Genomic DNA, 22,758 nt, shown 5'->3' with positions numbered 1-22,758 from the left:
TAGATTAGGTGTAATTGTTTTTATTTTTGACAATTTCGTTTATTTTTTGTAATCTTAGTGTTTTTTATTTTTCGTGATTTTAGTGTTTATTATTTTTGGTAAACTTAGATTATTTTTTTTTTTTTCGTAGTGTTATGTTTTTTTACATTTAGATATTTTAATTGGTAGTATTTATTTTATTAGATTAGTTATGTTAGGTTAATTTATAGTTTAATGTTAGGTTTATATTTTTTTCACAGGTAAGTTTTTATTTATTTAATTAGAGGTATATTGTAATTTTATTTTAAAATTAGGGGGTGTTAGGTTTAGGGGTTAATAGTTTAATTTAGTGTTTTGCGATACGGGGGGGGCGGCGGTTTAGGGGTTAATAGGTTTATTTAGTGGCGAAGATGTGGGAGGCCGGAGGTTTAGGGGTTAATAACTTTATTTAGTGGTGGCGATATCAGGGAGTGGCGGAATAGGGGTTAAGAGCATTTATTAGTGGCAGCGATGTAGGGGACGGCAGATTATTGGTTAATAACTTTATTATAGTGGTGGCGATGTCGGTGGAGCGGTGGAATAGGGGTTAATAACTTTATTATAGTGGCGGTGATGTCGGCAGCGGCGGAATAGGGGTTAATAACTTTTATTAATGTCGGCAATTTCAAGGTCGGCAGATTAGGGGTTAATAACTTTATTATAGTGGCGGCAATGTCAGGGGCAGCAGATTAGGGGTGTTTAGACTTGTGGTTTATGTTAGGGTGTTTTAATGTTTAAATGTAACTTTTTTTTCCCCATAGACATCAATGGGGTTACGTTACACCGATCGCCATTCCGCACTTTAGGTGTTAGGTTTTTATCTAACACTCTCTCACCATTGATGTCTATGGGGGAAAGTGTGCACGAGCACGTCAAAGCAGCCCTTGGCTTTTGTGCGGTATGGAGCTTAACACCACCATATCGCACGCACAAGGAGGCTTTTCAGAAACTCGTAATGGCAGCGCTATGGAGGGTGAAATAACGCAACTTTTGTTGCATTCGTTTCGCACCCTGTTTAGCGCAAAACTCGTAATCTAGGTGTGTGTTATTGCTATAAATATATATGTATAAGCTTATTTGCATATATAGTTATGTGTTAATATGTATATATACACATATAAACACATAAATATATAGCTATATATTCATATACATATACATTTAAATTTGCTCCCCATCGCTGCGGTGAGCTCTGGTTAACTGTTTCACAAAACAAAAATGTGTAACAAAACACATCATAAATACATTACATAGTACAGTTACACTCATAATAACATTAACTAACTAAAAAAATATTGCACAAAATAGTTATAAGGGCTCAAAGATATGAGGTCTATAAATAAATATGTATTTAAGAATAAATAGAACATTCTTCTATGTGAAGAAGATTAGAATGTGAAATATTTATATTTTTATGTCAGGTTAGTGCACTTGAGAATATGCGATTGGGTTTGCGTGCGAGTAGGGTGTTAGGTTTTGTCCATCTTTTTTGCTCCGTTGACTTGTATAAGGAATAGGTTATCATGCTCACAATATTCTAAGTTTGGCTTTTTACACGCGTTGGGTTAGTGCACGAGCGAAAACAGTTTACATTCAACTCATAATATAAGCGTAGCCTGACGCTTACTTCTAGCAGCAGGTAACTTGAGCAAGAGCGTTAAATAGTATTGGGGTTTCCCCCCCCCACTTTTTTTGCTCCACTGACTTTTAAGGGGGAATAGGGTAATGCGCGTGCAATACTCAAAGTTAATCTTTTTTACACGTGTTGGGTTAGCGCTCAAGAGAAAAAATTGTTTACTTTAAACTTGTAATCTGAGCACTACTTGACGCACACAATTTTTTTTACTTCTAGCTGAGTTAGCACTCCAGTGGGAGCGTTAAATACTGCTTCATTTGTAATCTCGCCCTTAATGGGCTACAGGGCTATTGGCATTTGAACTGATGTCTAACCATGAGCCCACCTGCCTCTTTTTACCAGATCACCCATTGGTTGTCTTGTATGCTTGTTGAGGACAGCTGGCAACACCACTGAGGGGAAGAAATAAGTATTGGCGCTAACCGCTAGGTTATGATCTATAATTTAAGGGGAAATTCCAAAAATATCAAAAAGTATATAAGAGCAGGGTGAGTATATTAATAAGAGTAACTCAGAGGTCTTTAATATACCTTATATTATACTTATTAGATAGTGAGACATCACTCTAGTCCAAATATAATTTTAAAATAATTTTAATAGGGGTAAGATAGTACAATACAGAGCACAGTTAAAATAATTACCTTCTAAACAATGTCTAAAAAAAAAACCACACAAATCTAAGAGTAAATAACAAAAGTCAAAATGACGTTAGATAGATAGGGAGTAGGGAAAGGGTATGCAGGGCAGTTAAACCTAACTCTAAAGATGAGCTCAAACAAGCAGATTGCAGTAGAGCGGTACAGTGGCTTGCAGAACGGATCCCTATTAAATATATCTGACTTGTTCTAAACCTCCTGGTCATGGATGGCATATACTTAACTCAAGCTTGGTAAGATAATTGTCAGCCACTTCTGGCTTGCAGATACAGATACTCTTCATCTTGATCTTTAGTGTGTTTTTGTCTTCCAAATGGTTCCTTCCTATATTTGAGATACATGTGATCTGTCCATTGTTCTGGAGGAACGGTTGGATTCATATTTAATTGGACACCACGTTACAGAGTTTTAGCAGTGGGACAGTTTTGATATTTTGTTTGGGACTCATGGACATCAATGAATATCCATTTAGTAATTTAAGATGATTAGTTCTATTGTCAAAACATAATGAATTATGTGGGAATACACAGTATAAAATATAATAAATACTTATAAAGTCATACAATGTTATCATATTTTTTTAATTGTAAATATAATTTTACCATTTTATATCATTATAAATCTAAAAATAACTGAATTGTATCCATTTGGAATAAACAGTATGGCTGACTGGCAAATGTAAGAGTAGGATGGTTAAGTTCTGGCACTTTGCTATTCCACTTCAACCATGATTTAAAATTAAAAACCCTATTAATAGGAAGGAACCCAGATAAGCTCAGATAATGGTAATTGTTTTTTTATGGGGGTTGTTTGACTTTTAAAAGTGGAGCTCTTTTATGTGGTATAGCAACCCTTAGGTGCTGGAGTCTTATGAAAATGTGGTAGTGTTTTGACTGCTAGGGTTAATACTAGTAAGCAAGGAAATTTGGTCAGGGTTAATATTAGTGGGAGGAGTTATATGGCTAGCATTATAAACAACATGAAAGAGAGTGGTAGACAGATTATTATGATGAGAGTGAACAATGGTACTAGGATATTATGATGGGGTGTGGGGGGAATCACAGGATCTGTCTAATATAGATAAATATTGTTACATTGCTAATATGGGAATCAGTGCACATGTGGCAAAACAATTATTAAGAAAAAAACACAGCTATTACGGAAAGATACATTATTTTCTAAAGTAGATATTTATGAAATGTTAATTTACACCTAATTTCAGAAACTCCAATTAAGAAAAGGCCAGTGGCACCATAACAATAGCCAGTGGTTATTGACAGTGACAGAGTTAAGGTAAAATGCATTTTTTGATGCTGTCGCTGAAAGAAACAGCTGTTACTAATAATATCTGGTCTGGATGACATTATGTCACTACCACTCCTTTTACTGACATTTAGGAGCTTGATCGTTCATTGACTGCAACTGATAGTGACACAGTTGCCATTATTTTATGACACTGTCACTAAAAATTACATCTTGACTAGGCTCTAGCAATTACTTATTATTTTACACCTATAAACATGGTCCTCTATCATATGTTTCCTTCTTGTTATTATTATTAGGTTTACTATGTTAACATTGTGTTATTTCCTTCAAACTAAAATTCTATAATCATAAGTGGTTTTGAAAAATTGTATAGCATGTTATATTTTTATCTCAATACTTCATATATATATATATATATATATATATATATATATATATATATATATATATATATATATATATATATATATATATATGGATTTACATTAGTGAGAGGGTATTTTAAAGCTTATAAAATACCTCTGGCTTTAAAAACAGGGAATGCAGAATTTTGAAGAAAAAAATAGGATAGTTAATTAGAGAATTCAAGAATTTCTGTGCATGATTTATAGAATATACTTCCCACTGAGATATTGTTAACACATTTCACTTGTGTCTATAATAATCTGGTTCTCTATATGATGACATTATAATATGGAAAACTGCAGGAAAAATTCTGTTAATGGGTAGAATACACCCTCAAAGGTTTAATAATGAAAAAAATGTTTTGTGGCATAATTAAAGGCACATGGGGCAGGACTGGGAAAGGGTCAAATGTGTATGTGTGAAGAGTTATGCTAAACTTTAATTGAAATAGCATAGCACAGAACTAAATTAAGAAATTCTACTGTGCATTCCCACGGATATAACCAGGCCCGAACTGGCCAACTTGCAAACTGGGCAAATTCCCGGTGGACTGACCGTTACCTGGGCAGTTTGGTTAGCTCAGACCTGCCCACCAGTAAAACTTAATATCAAGACTATTGAGTGGGGTTTTTAAACTTTTTTAACATCACACTCAGCATGCATAAGATATATATTGGCAACGTGTACCGTATAATATACAGAAACGGTTTTGCCATAACTGTGTTCATGCTAATACACATTTATGGTTACTTGGACCCATTAAGGTAACATGAGTGACTGTGACCAAGGACATCTTTGTTGGTTTTGGATTGGATGAATTACACCACATGACTGGAAGGTTCCGTTTAGGGACGCTGTCATTCAGAGAAAAATCCCCTTTAATCATGGAGTTTTTATTTTTCTCACTATTATTTAGGATTGCTCATTTTCTGATTGAAGAGATGACATGCTAACAGTGTATTTTAATGTTTTGAATTTTACCCAGAGACTCGCTGGCAAATGTTTTGATACTATTTTTGGGTGATATTTCTATGGTCTTTTTTATAACACTGATAAGTTGAATTTTAAAATTAATATATTCAATAAATATAAATAATATACTCATACGCATTGCTGCCTTTGAACTTATAAAGTGTATTTTTGACCAGTTTTTATACATTTTTTGTATATCGAATTGTTTTGAGCAAACAGTTGTGATAATGGTTGCTTATCTTAGAGACATATAAAGTTATTATTTTTATTTTCTTTTAGACTGAAGTAAGTCAGTAGGTGTTAGATATAAAGTGTCAGGTAGCTAGAGGAGTGTTAACCCGGAAGCAGGGAGGCCTGTGGACTTGGTTCTGAGCTCCATCAGTTAGAAACCATCCATGGCAGACCAATGCCTGCCATGTGGTATTTGTTGAAAATAGGTGTTAACCTGATTAGGACTAATTACTCCACAGTAAAATCCAAAAATGATGACATGAAATGCCAAGACTCTGCCCTCAGCCATGCAACAGACCACTAAGAGCTGACCAACTACTTTCTCTCTCACTTCACGTCTAGGTCCCTAATTATCAAAGTCTGGCGGACCTGATCCGACAGTGCTGATCAGGTCCGCCAGACTTCGCTGAATACGGAGAGCAATACGCTCTCCGTATTCAGCATTGCACCAGCAGCTCACAGGAGCTGCTGGTGCAACGCCGCCCCCTGCTGACTCGCGGCCAATCGACCGCCAGCAGGGAGGTGTCAATCAACCCGATCGTACTCGATCGGGTTGATTTCCTGCGGTGTCTGTGCTCAGAGCATGCGGACAGGTTATGGAGCAGCGGTCTTTGTGACGCTGCTTCATAACTGCTGTTTCTGGCGAGTCTGAAGACTTTCGGAGCTTGATAGATAGGCCCCCTAAGCTCCATACCATACATACAGGTCCCAGATTTACATAAAAAAGTTTTGTATTTTGCCCTCGTTTGTTTAGTATTTCTAAACTCTATTTAATGAAAGTGATTAAAAACAATTACAGTGTTTTGAGTCAAAACTACCTTTCATCTGGTGTAACAGAGAGGGCAATTTTGTTTTTAAACCTAATTTTATATCTCTGTAGAATTAAAACAGAAAGTGACATTCTTTTTTATTATCTTTGTCATTTGTGTTAGAGGGACAGTACACACTCGATTTTTCTTTGCAGAAATGTTTTGTAGATTATCCATTTATATAGCCCATACAGGTTTTTTTTAAAGTATAGTTTTGCTTATTTTTAAATAACATTGCGCTGATTTTCAGACTCCTAACCAAGCCCCAAAGTTTTAGGAGAATACTGATGTATACCTACTCCAGCTTGCTTCTGTTTGTGTAAAGGGTCTTTTCATATGCAGAGGAAGGGGGAGGGGGGAGTGTATGATTTTTTGCTGTAGAACCACTTTCAGTGAATGTTCTAGCTGCCTTTTCAACAGAGCTAAACTGGGAGCTTCTAAGTAAGTTTTTAAACGGTTTTATACTGCATTTTTACATCAGTATCTGTGCATATTATTATTTATAGTAGTGTCTATTACATGCAGTTTTATGAAAATTGATGTATACTGTCCCTTTAATGGTCAAATAACAAATTGGAGGTGAACTGCAGTGCTTGTGCAATGCCACCCCCTGCCGCTAGCAGGGGGTGTAAATCAACCCAATCGCATTCGATCAGGTTGAATGCTGTCCGCTGCTCAGACCTCTGCTTCTAAGATGCTGTTTCCGGCGAGCCTGAAGGTTTGTGCGGAAACAGGGGCATCAGAGACCTATATATACATGTGTATAAATGGATAGATAGTTTAGATATATTGATAGATGATCTCAGTCTATTTATGTGTAATATATATGTTTGTTAAAAGAGAGACATTAATGTGATATTTTGTGTGTTTTCACACCAGAAAAACATCTTTAGTTTGCATATTTGTTAAGTTGACGCTGTTTGGTCACCTAGTTATTCAACCTAATCCTATTATCTGGATTGCATGTTAATTAAATGTATTATATCCCTATTGATCCAACCAATAGCTCATAAATATTTCATTATGTTTTTAATCACAATTACCTCTTAAAATAAATAAAAAAAATCTTAATTATGCTAATAAAAATATATTGCCCTCAGTTTCCCAAGAATACACATCCTATCCTGAAAAGGCCACTTGTCAGAAGCTTATTTGATCTGAGATTTAATACATTTTCTTTTGAAAAAATACAGAAAGGAGATTAACGATTCATCTTGACATTAATCCCCTACACTAGTTTTCTGCAATCTCACGTAAACAGTGCTAGGAAACTTTGACAGATTAAAACTAGATTTGTCTTTTTAGAAGTTAGTTGTATCAATGGATGTTGCATTGTCGGCTTACTTACCACTCACAATATATCTCATATTTGCATTAACACAGTCACTTAAATATGTGAATGCATACACTTCACCCAAACACATTGACTTAAAGAGACAATTGACACCTTGGCCTCAATGTATGAAGCCGTCTACTTTCCTGCATTCGCCGGCCCAATACGCTCGCCTAAGCTCGCCTACCATCGCTGCCGCGGACCTGAATACGTTTGCCAAAGTTATCAAGAAAGCTGTCAAGAAGCCGCGCACCAAGTACGGGGCGATGAGCAGCGGACTGCTGTTAACTAACAGTCATCGATCTCGCTGCTCATCGGCTTCTTCACAGCTTTCTTGCTAGCCTGTCACTAAGCACCCACACTAAACTACACTGTTATACCCCCTAAACTGCTGCTCCCGGAGCCCCCCGCACCTAAATAAAGTTATTACCCCATAAACTGCCGCTCCTGGACCCCACCGCAACTATAATAAATATATTAACCCCTAAACCGCCGTTCCTGGACCCCGCCACCACCTACATTATACCTATTAACCCCTAATCTGCCGCCCTTATACCGCCGCCACCTATATTCAAGTTATTAACCCCTATCCTGCGGATCCCGGACCCCGCCGCAACTAAATAAATTGTTTAACCCCTAAACCGCCGCACCCGGAGCCCACCGCCATCTACATTACATTTATTAACCCCTATCCTGCCCCCACTACACCGCCGCCACCTACATTAAACTCATTAACCCCTATCCTGCCCCCCTATACCGCCGCCACCTATATAAAACTTATTAACCCCTAAACCTAAGTCTAACACTAACACTAACACCCCCCTAACTTTAATATTATTTTAATAAATCTAAATAAAACTTACTATTATTAACTAAATGATTCCTATTTAAAACTAAATACTTACCTATAAAATAAACCCTAAGATAGCTACAATATAACTAATAGTTACATTGTAGCTATTTTAGGATTTATTTTTATTTTGCAGCCAACTTTGTATTTATTTTAACTAGGTACAATAGCTATTAAATAGTTAATAACTATTTAATAGTTACCTAGTTAAAATAATTACAAAATTACCTGTAAAATAACCTAAGTTACAATTATAGCTAACACTACACTATCATTAAATTAATTAAATAAATTAACTACAATTACCTAAAATTAAATTCAATTAAATAAACTAAACTATAGTACAAACCCCCCCCCCCCACTAAATTACAGAAAATAAAAAATAATTACAAGAAGTTAAACTAATTACACCTAATCTAAGCCCCCTAATAAAATAATAAAGCCCCCCAAAATAAAAAAATGCCCTACCCTATTCTAAATTACAAAGTAATCAGCTCTTTTACCAGCCCTTAAAAGGGTTTTTTGTGGGGCATTGCCCCAAAGTATTCAGCTCTTTTACCTGTAAAAAAAAATACAACCCCCCCAAAATTAAAACCCACCACCCACATACCCCTACACTAACCCACCCAAACCCCCCTTAAAAAAACCTAACACTAACCCCCTGAAGATCACCCTACCTTGAGCCGTGTTCACCCAGCCGGGCCGAATTCTTCATCCAAGCGGAGCAAGAAGAGGTCCTCCATCCGGTAGAAGTCTTCACCCAAGTGGGGCAAGAAGAGGTCCTCCATCCGGTAGAAGTCTTCATCCAAGCGGTGTCTTCTATCTTCATCCAACCGCGGCTCCATCTTCCAGACCTCCGACGCGGAACATCCTTCTGGCCCGATGACTACCCGATGAATGAAGGTTCCTTTAAGGGACGTCATCCAAGATGGCGTCCCTCGAATTCCGATTAAGGTAGGAAAAATCCGATTGGCTGATTCAATCAGCCAATCGGATTGAAGCTCAATCCAATTGGCTGATCCAATCAGCCAATCGGATTGACCTTGCATTCGATTTGCTGTTCCGATCAGCCAATAGAATGCGAGGTCAATCCGATTGGCTGATTGAATCAGACAATCAGATTTTTCCTACCTTAATTGGATGACGTCCCTTAAAGGAACCTTCATTCGTCGGGTAGTCGTCGGGCCAGAAGGATGTTCCGCGTCGGAGGTCTGGAAGATGGAGCCGCGGTTGGATGAAGATAGAAGACACCGCTTGGATGAAGACTTCTACCGGATGGGGGACCTCTTCTTACCCCGCTTGGATGAAGACTTCTACCGGATGGAGGACCTCTTCTTGCTCCGCTTGGATGAAGAATTCGGCCCGGCTTGGTGAACACGGCCCAAGGTAGGGTGATCTTCAGGGGGTTAGTGTTAGGTATTTTTAAGGGGGGTTTGGGTGGGTTAGAGTAGGGGTATGTGGGTGGTGGGTTTTTTTTTTTTTTTAAAACTTTATTTATAGAAAAGAATCCGAGTCATACATGGTAAATGCAGTCATAATAATGCAGGTGTGACAAAGTGGTCACCTGCAGAACAAAACAGTTTTCAGAGCATGTTATATCAAAGCATACCAGCAAAGGAATACAATAAGTATATGTGATCATCATGTATGTCCTGGGACTCAACTTTTTTCTAAGAACATTTTTTACAATCAACCAAAGAAAAAGAGGAGAAATCGAGAAAGGAAACATATCAGCTAAGAGCAAGGAAGAAAGATAATAACATACAAAGAAGAATGAAAGAAAGAGAAGAAAGGAAGAGAAAGAAAGAAAAAAAAAAAAAGAATAACATATAGCAGCCATACTTACCCAGAGTACCTCCGGGTCCCCCCTCCCTCGATATGCAGGTCACTCACGGGTCTGATCCGTGGATAGACACCAATTTCCTCTGAGGTTTTCATTTAAAACATATTGGCTATTTTTAAAAGGAAGCAGAACCCTATCTCTTACTATGTCAGGTAGGTGCAGCAAATAAGCCTCCCATTTAAGGAGAAATCTCTTGACTCTTTTCTCAGGGTCCCCCCTAGTATCTGCCTGCTCAATCAGCATCTGATTATGAATTGTTTTAAGTAAGTGTTGAAAAGGTAAGTTACGGTCCCCTGTCCACTCTCTCAGGATAATTTGTTTAGCTAACATGAGTGTGGTATTTAAAAAAATGTTGTGCTTGTATGTCTGATCTCTAGGTGTCAGAAAGATCACATGTTGTGCCGAGAGGGACACAGTTTGTTTAGTTAATTTGGATAGCCAGTACGCAATTTTTTGCCAAAATTTTTGTAATTTAGGGCAACTCCAGAGTAGGTGTACCCAATCAGGAGATTCAAGGCGGCATTTACTACAGGAGTTGAGTGCTCCTCCAACCCATTTAGCCCTTAGGCCAGGAGTGATGTAAGCTTGATGTAAGAATTTCAGGTGTGATTCCCTCAATTTTGCAGAAATAGTACTTTGGTGTGCCCTCTCGAAACTTGTGGTAATCAATACCGGGTCAATCTCTAGCTCCCCATAATGGGACCACTTTGATACCATGCCATGAAGCACATGATCCTTAGAGTGACGGATCAGTAAGTTATATGTATGTGACAGCCTCAGAGGGCCTAACTTCGCCAGCGCACTCAATGTATCTAAATTGGAGGCTTCTACAGAGAGGAGTCCCTCTGAAATCAAGGTGGATACGTAGTGTCGGCATTGAAAGTATGCAAACATGTGTGTGTGCGGGAGGTTATAACGTGATTTCAGGTCTTGGAAGGGCAGTATTTCTAGAGTCAGGGGTCGGAAAAGTTGATGCAGTCGTGTGAGTTGTAATTGTTGCCATGTCTGAAATGCTTGCGTGGTGTACCCGGGGAGGAAGTCCAAATTACCCTGGATCGGGAGATATTTACTAGCTGAACGTTGTATACCCCAGAGTCTACAAATCTTGGTCCAGGCTCTTAGAGGATCCCTAAACAATATATGGTTTTGAATGAACGGGGATAGAGATTTCAAATGTGCATGAGGCAGATAAGCTAAATGCAGTGGTTTAATGATGTTAGACTCTAGGTCAGGGACAGTATAATAGTTTTTCCCTACCAGCCAGTCCAGTGCAAATCTAGAGAGAGCCGCCCAGTTATACCATATTATATTAGGAAGACGGAGCCCCCCTCCTTCCACTGTCATTGACAAGGGAGTCCTGCCTATTCTATGTTTTCTGCCCTGCCAAACAAAGTTTCCAATGGCAGTTTGCAAAGATGTCGCATCCTTTTGAGTGAGGAGAAGAGGCAACATCTGTAATGGATAAAGAAGTTTGGGCAGGGCCACCCTTTTAAAAAGGTGTACCCTACCCGAAAGAGAGAGGGGAAGTTTCATCCAACTCAGCAGCATTTGCTTGATGTCACCTATAGTCCCAGCAAGATTCAAAGAGTATAACATATGTGGGTTAACATGTATCCATATGCCTAAGTATTTAAAACTACCCTGAGTAGTCTTAAGACCAAAATCTGCTAGGGTCATGTTTCGGGAGTTTTGCAACCAGGTGGCCTCCGATTTGTCAATGTTGATCTTGTACCCCGAAAACTTGCCAAAATCATCAATAACTTTCAGAAGAGGGTGTAAATTGGAACCAGGATCACCCACAAAGAGCAGTAGGTCATCGGCGTAAAGTGATAGATGCTGCTTTTGGCCACATATATCTAAGCCGGCGCATTGTTGCCTGATGTAGGACGCCAGGGGTTCGATTGCTAAATCGAAAAGGAGAGGGGAGAGGGGACATCCCTGTCTCGTACCCCGTTGTAACGTAAAGGAAGGAGAGAGCCCTCCATTGATTATAAGAGAGGCCTTAGGGGCTGAGTATAATCTTTGTAAAAAGCTGGGAAAGTCACCCTGCATACCAAAGCGCGACAGTGACGTATGTAAGTGATCCCACTCGATCCGGTCAAACGCCTTCTCAGCATCTAGTGCTAGAAGGCATGCGTCTGGTAGTTGGGATGGAGATTGTGTATGTGTGTTGTACCAGTAATGGGACACGACGCCTAGAGTCTTTCTAATGTTAATAACTGAGGATCTGCCCTTTACAAAACCCGTTTGATCTGCATGAACTATATGTGGGAGAACCTTTGCCAACCTGTCCGCTAAGATTTTTGTTAGGAGTTTATAATCTCCATTTAATAGGGAGATTGGACGATATGAAGAAGTCTGAGTGGGATCTCTATCAGGTTTCAAAAGGAGACAGATATTAGCCTCAGAGAATCTATCATTTAGTTGTTCAGTGCCCGCCAGGTAAGCAGAATACAAGGATGAGAGAATTGGTGCTAATTCCTCCTCTAGTAACTTAAGATATTCTGCAGGTAACCCATCCGGGCCTGCTGCTTTACCCAGTTTGCTTTGTCGTATAGCCCTGAGAACCTCCTGGGGATTTATAGGAGAATTTAACAGGGAGGACTGCTCTTCTGTAAGAGAGGGGAGTTTTACTGCGTCCCAAAAGGCACGCTTGGCTTCTATATGGATAGGTTGTTTAGAGTACAGGGAAGTGTAATAGTCTACAAATTCAGTCATAATCTCCTTGGCGTTGGCGGTGAGGGTACCCTTAGAATTAATGGCTAGGATTTGGGACTTGGGTTTATAGGAATGAACTAGTTTGGCCAGCAGTTTACCAGCCCTGTTACCATGTCGGTAATAGCGACCCTGTCTGTGAATATTGACCTTATTGTCTTGTTGGGCTAAGAAAGTATCCCTTGTCTGTTTGAGATCGTAGTAAGATTGCCTAGATGTTGGCGTGGGGGCATGTAAGTAGTTATTGTAAGCCGTAGTAAGTTGAGCAAGGAGAGTCTCATCTACCCTCGTAAGTTGCTTTTTATGGTGTGTTGCAAAGGAGGTTATATGACCTCTCATCACAGCTTTTGAGGCGTGCCAGAACAGGTCTGGCGTACCCAAATGACAAGCATTGTCAGATGCATAATGCGTCCAGGATGCCTTTAAGTGTCTACGGAACTCAATGTTGTTGTATAGGTGGAGAGGAAATCTCCAAGTTCTGTTTGGAGGTCTGGGGGAATGTGGTTGCAGTATCAGGGTGATTGGGGCGTGATCTGATAAGGTGACTGGGCCAATATAAGTAGATAAGATGTGTGGCATTATGCTTGAGGCAGTTAGGAAATAATCAATACGCGACATAGTATGGTATGTTTTTGAGAGGCAAGTGAAATCCCTTTCATCCGGGTTCCTTGCTCTCCAGACATCTAGCAAACCCAGAGTCTCCTTGAAGGATCCAATCAAGGATACTTCACGTTTGTAGCAGATTACGTGTGTTTTGAAAGAACCATATGCTGAGGGATCTCTAAACCTATCTAGCGGAAGAGCCTGAGCCAAATTAAAATCCCCTCCTACTATTAGAGGGGCACTCTGTGTGGCCAATATCGCCAATAAATTTGTCCAAAAGGGGGGATCATGCTCATTAGGGCCATAAACATTACAGAGAGTATATGTATGTGCATTGGTCTGGAGTGATGCGACTATGTATCGTCCCTTTTTGTCAATGTTCACTGCTGATAATGAGGCCGCTAAACCCTTTCGCACTAGAATGGCAACTCCTCTTTTCCTGCCCTCTGTAGGGGAGCTGAGGACCTGTCCTACCCATCTGATTTTTAACTTCGCATGTTCCTCAACTGTCAATTTTGTCTCCTGGAGCATAGCAATGTCAGCCTTCAGTGAGTGTAAGTGGTGGAGAATCCTACTTCTCTTTGCCGGGGATGTGATGCCCCCTACGTTCCACGCTATAATTTTAAGGGGAAGAGTCATGTCCACAGAGTGTAAGGGTGGAGAGGGCACGACCTAATAGGTAGTGTCCTAGCAAGTGTCCCCTGTGGTGTCTGGAGTGTAGGTAGTAATAGGTGACTTACAGTTATGGAAAAACATAGGTGTGTCCACAGGGCAGGATGACGTGATGAAGGAGGGGGGTCCGGAGGCCTCCAGGTCCCAATCCAGCAATCGCTACAAAAGAGATAAGAACACACAGCAATGTTTACAATTTGTATAAATAAGAGGTCAATACCCATGATAGTAGTAATGTCAATAGATATCATCCCAGAGGTAGTCTGTTTATAAAAGAACCATTTGATGAACAAAAACATAGCATGATAGCAGGGAGCATAACATCTTAGAACTAAAGTTCTGCTCTTGGGGGAGGGGACATGAAGCAGCAAAACCACACAGAGCCCTGGAATGTTTAGTGTGAGTTTAAAATGAGAAAATCTACCAGGAATTCCTACAATTGGCAGGGGCAGATGAATAGGTCTTAGGTAGTCAGGTGGAAATGTATATGGGCTTAAAGGTAGGGAACTATGTTTTTTATATTCAGTGTCGATGCCCTGGGGCCTAAACATAATAGGGATATCATAATCTGCATCGATCAAAAGGCAAGTGGTGGACAGAGGGTCTCCGCTTGGATTTGTGAGGGATAGGCCAAAAATTAAGCCTACTAGGGGACCCAGGGGAAACCAGCGGTAGCTGTGAACTGTTTTAATAACATGCATATTAGAACTAAGGTTTAAGTATGCTGCATAATATTTCCCAGCCTTAACAGTGCAATGTAGATACAAACATGAACCTGAACAGGTAGTGTAATAACAGAGAGAACAAGTTGCCATGTGCGGAACCGTGCCCCCGGCCACAGCCAAAATTGGCAAACATGACCAGAGCCACAGGACCCGCCAGAGCAAGATACATAATGTAATCAACATGATGCATATGAAAAGAAATTTTTAAACGATAATACTTAAGAGAATCTCATCAGCCATTGTCCTGTCTCCGCTCTGATGCCAGGTATGCCTGTGCTGCCGCAGGCGTATGAAAGGTTTTAGGGCCTGAAAGGCTCTGAATTTTCAAGGTAGCTGGGAACATGAGTGCAAATTTACGTCCCTGATCATGCAGTGTAGAGCAGATAGATGCAAAGTCCTTACGTCTCTTAGTGACCTCAACTGAAAAGTCTTGGAAAAGTAGGAGACGGTGATCTTCAAAGATGACTTCCTTAGCCGCCCTGTAGGCTCGCAGGAGTGCAAGCTTATCCTGGAAATTTAAGCATCTAAAGATTACTTGTCGTGGCTTCTCCTTGGAATTTTCTAGATATCTGTTGGGGCCTATGCGGTGAGATCTTTCAATGTCCAGAGGTAAACAGTCCTGGGGCAGGCCCAGGATTTTCGGGAGAGTCAAGGCAGCAAATTCTAGTAATTCTTTATCTTTAATGGATTCAGGAACTCCTATGATTCGTAGATTATTTCGCCTGCAGCGGTTTTCTAGGTCCTCCACCTTGTCTATTAGCTGTTGATTTTGTTTCAGTAGGCGTTTTAAAGAAACCTCAGATTCCTGCTGTCTGTCTTCAACCCCTGAAATTCTTTGTTCCGCGGCCGACATGCGAGTGGAGAAGAGCCGCACCTCACTGGTTAAGGTGTCCACACCAGCCTGCAAGCTATCCATTTTTGGTAAAAAGAAAGCCTTGAGCTCCTGTAGGAGTGAAGAGTGAGCTCCTGAAATACTGCCTTCAGCATCTGCAAATGATGGGTTTGCCTGCGTTTCTATCAGAGGCTTTTGTTTTTTTTCCTGATTCTTTGATCTGTGACTCATTGTGCCACCTAAAGGCGAGGGCAGCCTGTGAAAGTACTCGTCCACTTTCATAGAACAAAATACAGACAGTTACTAGGAATGGTATAACACTGTGTGCAAATCACCAGAGGGCGCTGTTGCACTGTGTATTGCAGCAATCAAAGTAGATATGTGGAGGGAAAATGGAGGAAATGAAGACACAGATTTTGAATTTGCAGATATCACATGGCAAAATGCAGGTGTGAAATAAAAAATTTAGCTGTACCAACTATGCAAACAAAGGTGATTTTTCTTTTCCTTTTCTGTCTTATGTAGCAGGCTTAATCAGGGCTGATGGATCAGAAATACAATCCTAAAAAATTGAGCTATACCAGCTATGAGGTGAGAAGAGTCTGTATAGGAAAAAAAAAATCTGTATAGATCAATATGCGGTTTATGCAGAAACTGTCCCAATGATCAGCTCTCAAGCAGAGCAGGTATTTATGCGCTCCCCCCTTAGCAACTACTAGGGCGTGAGAAGGCCGATATCCCCTTGCTGAAAAACTTAATAACAAGTTTATCTCCCTGTATGGAAGTGAGGTTGTGCCTTGTTGTAGGATAAAGCTGATTGATCTGAGTTTACATTAGTGCATCCACATTACTTTTACGGAGTGTGCAGCAATCTCTTATGGGCATGCATAGAATACTTTCCGGGGAGTCCGTTATCAGGGCCTCACACGGTTATAGTTTGAGGTGGAGCGGCTTTGGGCTGATGGATCAGAAATACAATCCTAAAAAATTGAGCTATACCAGCTATAAGGTGAAAAGAGTCTGTATAGGAAAAGTCTGTTTAGATCAATATACAGTTTATGCAGGGATTGTCCCAATGTTCAGTTTTCAAGCAGAGCAGGTGTTTATGCGCTCTCCCCTTAGCAATTACAGGGGTATGAGAAGGCCGATATCCCTCTGCTGAACACTTAATAGCAAGTTTGTCTCCCTGTAGGGAAGTGAGGTTGTGCCTTGTTGTAAGTTAAAGCTGATTTATCTGAGTTTACACTAGTGCATCCACATTACTTTTACGGAGTGTGCAGCAATCTCTTATGGGCATGCATGGGATACTTTCCAGGGAGTCCGTTATCAGGGCCTCATACGGTTATACTTTGAGGTGGAGCGGTTCTAACCAGTTATGTAATAGTTCGCGGTGTTACCGCCTCTCACCTGATCCCACCGATTACCACATTCGAGGCCGGTCCGCTTGTAAGGTCCGTTTTGAGTTGAAGTTGGCACTGAGGTGAAGGGGGGAGCTCTTCCAATATGGTGCCGGTCAGCGTTACCGCTCGCGCCGTATGGCGCAGTTCGATTTTGACCTCCGAGGCAAGGGCGATTTTCTGCCCTTCACGATGGTTCTTGGGCCGGATGGGGTACCGTAAAGGGCAACCCAGCAAGGCAGCGTCGTGGGGAAAGCTGGCTGGCAGCAAATAACACCATTAATATGAAGCAGAATCCCGGAGCTCTGAACTCCTGCTGCCAGCCGCTAGCTCCGCCCACCGGAAGTCAGGTGGTGGGTTTTAATGTTGGGGGGGTTGTATTTTTTTTTCACAGGTAATAGAGCTGATTACTTTGGGGCAATGCCCCGCGAAAAAGCCCTTTTAAGGGCTGGTAAAAGAGCTGATTACTTTGTAATTTAGAATAGGGTAGGGCATTTTTTTTATTTTGGGGGGCTTTATTATTTTATTAGGGGGCTTAGATTAGGTGTAATTAGGTGTAATTAGTTTAAACTTCGTAATTATTTTTTATTTTCTGTAATTTAGTGGGGGGGGGGTTGTACTATAGTTTAGTTTATTTAATTGAATTTAATTTTAGGTAATTGTAGTTAATTTATTTAATTCGTTTAATGATAGTGTAGTGTTAGGTTTAATTGTAACTTAGGTTAGGATTTATTTTACAGGTAATTTTGTAAGTATTTTAGCTAGGTAGTTATTAAATAGTTAATAACTATTTAATAACTATTGTACCTGGTTAAAATAAATACAAAGTTGCCTGTAAAATAAAAATAAATCCTAAAATAGCTACAATATAATTAAGAATTATATTGTAGCTATCTTAGTGTTTATTTTACAGGTAAGTATTTATTTTTAAAAAGGAATAATTTAGTTAATAATATTAATTTTTATTTAGATTTATTTAAATAATATTTAAGTTAGGGAGGTGTTAGGGTTAGGGTTAGGTTTAGGTGTTAATAAGTTTAATATAGTGGCGGCGGTGTAGGGGGGGCAGGATAGGGGTTAATAAGTTTAATATAGGTGGCGGCGGTATACGGGGCCAGGATAGGGGTTAATAACTTTAAGATAGGTGGCGGCGGTATAAGGGGTGGCAGATTAGGGGTTAATAGGTATTATGTAGGTGGCGGCGGGGTCCGGGAGCGGCCGTTTAGGGGTTAATATATTTATTATAGTTGCGGCGGGGTCCGGGAGCGGCAGTTTAGGGGGTAATAACTTTATTTAGGTGCGGGGGGCTCCGGGAGCGGCGGTTTAGGGGTTAGTAAGTTTATTTAGTTGCGGCGGGGTCCGGGAGTGGCGGTTTAGGGGTTAGTAAGTTTATTTAGCTGCGGCGGGGTCCGGGAGCGGTGGTTTAGAGGTTAATAAGTATAATGTAGGTGGCGGCAGTGTAGGGGGGGCAGATTAGGGGTGTTTAGACTCGGGGTACATGTTAGTGTGTTAGGTGCAGACACTTCCCATAGAAATCAATGGTATATAGGGCAGCAGCGAACATGAGCTATCGCTGCTGTCAGACTCCCATTGATTCCTATGGGATCCTCCAGGGCGGCGGATTATAAACCAGGTACGCTGGCCCGGAATAGTGCTGAGCGTACCTGCTAGTTCTTTGATAACTAGCAGAAGTAGTCAGATTGTGCCAAACTTGCATTCGGAACATCTGTAGTGACGTAAGCATCGATCTGTGTCGGACTGAGACCGGCGGATCGTAGCTTACGTCACTAGATTCTACTTTTGCTGGTCTCTAACCTTCGATAACTATGGCGAATCAGCCTCGCCACAAATACGCTGCGGAATTACAGCATATTTGTGGTTGACGGCTTGATAACTAGAGGCCCTTGTAATTACAAGAGTTTTCTTCAGTCATGTAATAACCAACTGTCCTTATTTGGGAGGGACAGTCCCTAATTCTGACATCTGTCCTGCTGTCCCGCTGAGACAGCCATATGTCCCTCTTTGCAAAATTTCCCTTAGCCATGCCCATAGACCACCAAGACACACCCACAAACATCCAGATTCCAGACACGCCCACCTGCAGCCCAGACACACACAGTACCCTAACGACTTTCCACCTGTGACCTCGCCCCGCCTGACACCACCCTGCCCACAAAACAGTGACATTCCCATTAACCTCACAAGTCCCTAATACCTAGCCAATTTTGGAAGGCATGGGTGAGTGTAGTTTTTTTTAATGTATTAACACCTTGCCTTATTTGGAGAAGCCAGCCTGGACTTGTTACTGGAGTAGACCAGCTGGCCAGTGTCATTGTGTTAGCAAAATATACTTTTTTTTACAGTTCTTATCTCTGCTGAAGCCAATTAGGGACAGATATGGGGCGGGGATAGGCTTGTGAAGCCTGCCATGTGCACTTTACCTTCTTAGAACTGAAAATTCCACCATTTTGCAGACTTAAATTACAAGAAAAAGGAGCAAAATAAATAATGAAAATATATTGCAAATTTGCTGTACTTTTCGTCATTCAGGGGGATTACCATAAGCAGCTACTAGTACAAACCTCTCATTTGAAAGATAATTGTCTGTTCTTTCAAATGGAGGCGATCTTGGAGCAATACAACACAGAGGATGATTTAACAATAACGTAAAATGGGCATATGCTTGGGAATGGAATATTATATACGTAATAAAAAAATCTAGTATGTCTAGAGACCCCCAATAAAGTTAAAGGGACACTGAACCCAAATTTTTTTCTTTCGTGATTCAGATAGAGCATGCAATTTTAATCTTTCTAATTTAGTCCTATTATCAAATTTTCTTCTTTCTCTTGCTATCTTTATTTGAAAAAAGAAGGCATCTAAGCTTTTTTTTTTTTTACTCCTAATAGTCTCCATATTTAACTACAAATATTAGAGCATTTTGATACAATACTTAGTTACCTATAGTTGAACATGCCAACCCCAGCTCTCGGTTTTTTGATTCTCTCACTCTCACAATGCATAGCTTCCAACATTTTGAATTAATTTTAAATGCCAGGACTGGGATGCTTGGAATTGAGTGTTGGAGGTTGGAAGTAGCTGTCTAGGGGAGATGCTAAGTAGGCTAAGGAGATAGTCAGTCTTTGAATTCCTGGCCAGGATTTAAATAGTTCCAGGTTTATCAACTTAATGTTTTACTTCTCTAATCAATTGTGCTTAGTTCTCTTGGTATCCTTTGTTGAAGAGTGAGCTCAGGCACGTTCATGTGTTTTTAGCTGTCTGACAGCAACAATGTTTATATGGTTATTCATAGCTGTAGACACTGCTCTCATAAAATGCTAAAGTCCCATGCACGCTCCTAAGCCCTTACATTTTACCTAGATTTAATTTTCAACAAAGGAAGAACAAGGAATATTGTAAAGTTTTTTTTAAAATTGCACATTCTGTCTGAATGAATGTTTAATTTTAACTTTTACTGTCACATTAAAATCTCTCTTTAGCTACCTTTCACCTAGATTACGAGTTTTGAGCGCTATAGGGAAATTACCGACTACCACAAAAGTGGCATTATTTCACCTCCCTATAGCGCTGCTATTACAGGTCTACAAAAAGCAGGCTTGTGCGGGCGATATGGTGGCGTTGAGCTCCATACCTCACCCAAATACAAGCGCTGTTTTGACGTGCTTGTGCACGATTTCCCCATAGACATCAATGGGGAGAGCCGGCAAAAAAAAAGCCTAACACCTGTGATCGTGGAAAGAAAAGCCCCGTAACGCAGCCCCATTGATGTCTATGGGGAAATTAAAAAGTATGTTTAAACCTAACACCCTAACATAAACCCTGAGTCTAAACACCCCAAATCTGCTGCCTATAACATCGCCGCCACTTACATAATGTTATTAACCTCTAAACTTCCGCCCCTAACATCGCTGCCACCTACCTACACTTATTAACCCCTTATCTGCTGCCCCTAACATCGCCGCCACCTACCTACACTTATTAACCCCTAATCTGCCGCCCCTAACATCGCCGCCACTACGTACACTTATTAACCCCTAATCTGCTGCCCCCAATGTCGCCGCCACTATACTAAAGTTATTAACCCCTAAACCTCTGGCCTCCCAAATCACTAACACTACATAAATATATTAACCCCTAAACCTAACCCTAACGTAATCCTAAGCAAAAGTCTAACCCTAACCCTAACACTCCTAACTTAAATATAATTAAAATAAAGCTAAATAAGCCTTGCAATTATTACCTAAATAATTCCTATTTAAAACTAAATACATACTTACCTGTAAAAAAAACCTAAGCTAGCTACAATATAACTTAGGTTTTATTTTTATTTCACAGGTAAGTTTGTATTTATTTTAACTAGGTAGACTAGTTATTAAATAGTTATTAACTATTTACTAACTACATAGTTAAAATAAATACAAACGGCTAGATTACGAGTTTTGCGTTATGAGGGGTGCGGTGCTAACTTGCACGTTATTGTCACCGCTCACTTACCTACAGCGCTGGTATTACAGGTTTTCAGTAACCCAGCGTTAAAAGACAAGAATGGAGCGTATAGCAGAATTGTGCTCCATACCACACTCCAATACCAGCACTGCTTAAGTCAGCGGTGAGCTGGTTGTACGTGCTTGTGCACGATTTCCCCATAGACATCAATGGGGAGAGCGGGCTGAGAAAAAGTCTAACACCTGCAATAAAGCCGCGTAAAGCTCAGTAACACAGCCCCATTGATTCCTATGGGGAAACAAATGTTATGTTTACACCTAACACCCTAACATGAACCCCGAGTCTAAACACCCCTAATCTTACACTTATTAACCCCTAATCTGCCACCCCCGACATCGCTGACACCTACATTATACTTATTAACCCCTAATCTGCCGCTCCGGACATCGCCACCACCTACATTATACTTATGAACCCCTAATCTGCTGCCCCCAACATCGCCGACACCTACATTTTATTTATTAACCCCTAATCTCCCTCCCCCAATGTCGCCGCAACCTACCTAAACTTATTAACCCCTAATCTTCTGCCCCCAACGTCACTGCCACTATAATAAACATATTAACCCCTAAACCGCCACACTCCCGCATCACAAACACTAGTTAAATATTATTAACCCCTAATCTGCTGTCCCTTACATCGCCGCCACCTATCTACATTTATTAACCCCTAATCTGCCGCCTCCCACGTCGCTGCCACTATAATACATTTATTAACCCCTAAATCTAAGTCTAACCCTAACCCTAACACCCCCTAACTTAAATATAATTAAAATAAATCTAAATAAAATGTACTATCATTACCTAAATAATTCCTATTTAAAACTAAATACTTAGCTATAAAATAAACCCTAAGCTAGCTACAATATAGCTAATAGTTACATTGTATCTATCTTAGGGTTTATTTCTATTTTACAGGCAAGTTTGTATTTATTTTAACTAGGTAGAATAGTTACTAAATAGTTATTAACTATTTTTTAATAATTTTTTATTGAGGGTTTTTCATAATGACAACAGAAAAACTATGGCATATACATATTTCAAAACATAGCAATGATTGTCGCAATAACAACATAACAGGCAAAAAATAAAAGAAAAAATATATATAATGAATACCAAAATACATCTGAAAACCTCATTTTGTGTTTTTATATGATAATATGGGTAGCTATTATCCCAGGCCATAATGTTAAAAAAGGCACTCTGAAAGAGCACTGTAGCTACCATATAGACCCATTTTATTCTGAACTAGTTTGTACTTGAGTACTT

The sequence above is a fragment of the Bombina bombina genome, chromosome 2, assembly GCF_027579735.1.
Source record: "Bombina bombina isolate aBomBom1 chromosome 2, aBomBom1.pri, whole genome shotgun sequence".
In the NCBI taxonomy this organism is placed as follows: domain Eukaryota; kingdom Metazoa; phylum Chordata; class Amphibia; order Anura; family Bombinatoridae; genus Bombina; species Bombina bombina.
The sequence above is the reverse complement of the archived record's forward strand: the minus strand, read 5'-3'. Positions refer to the sequence as shown.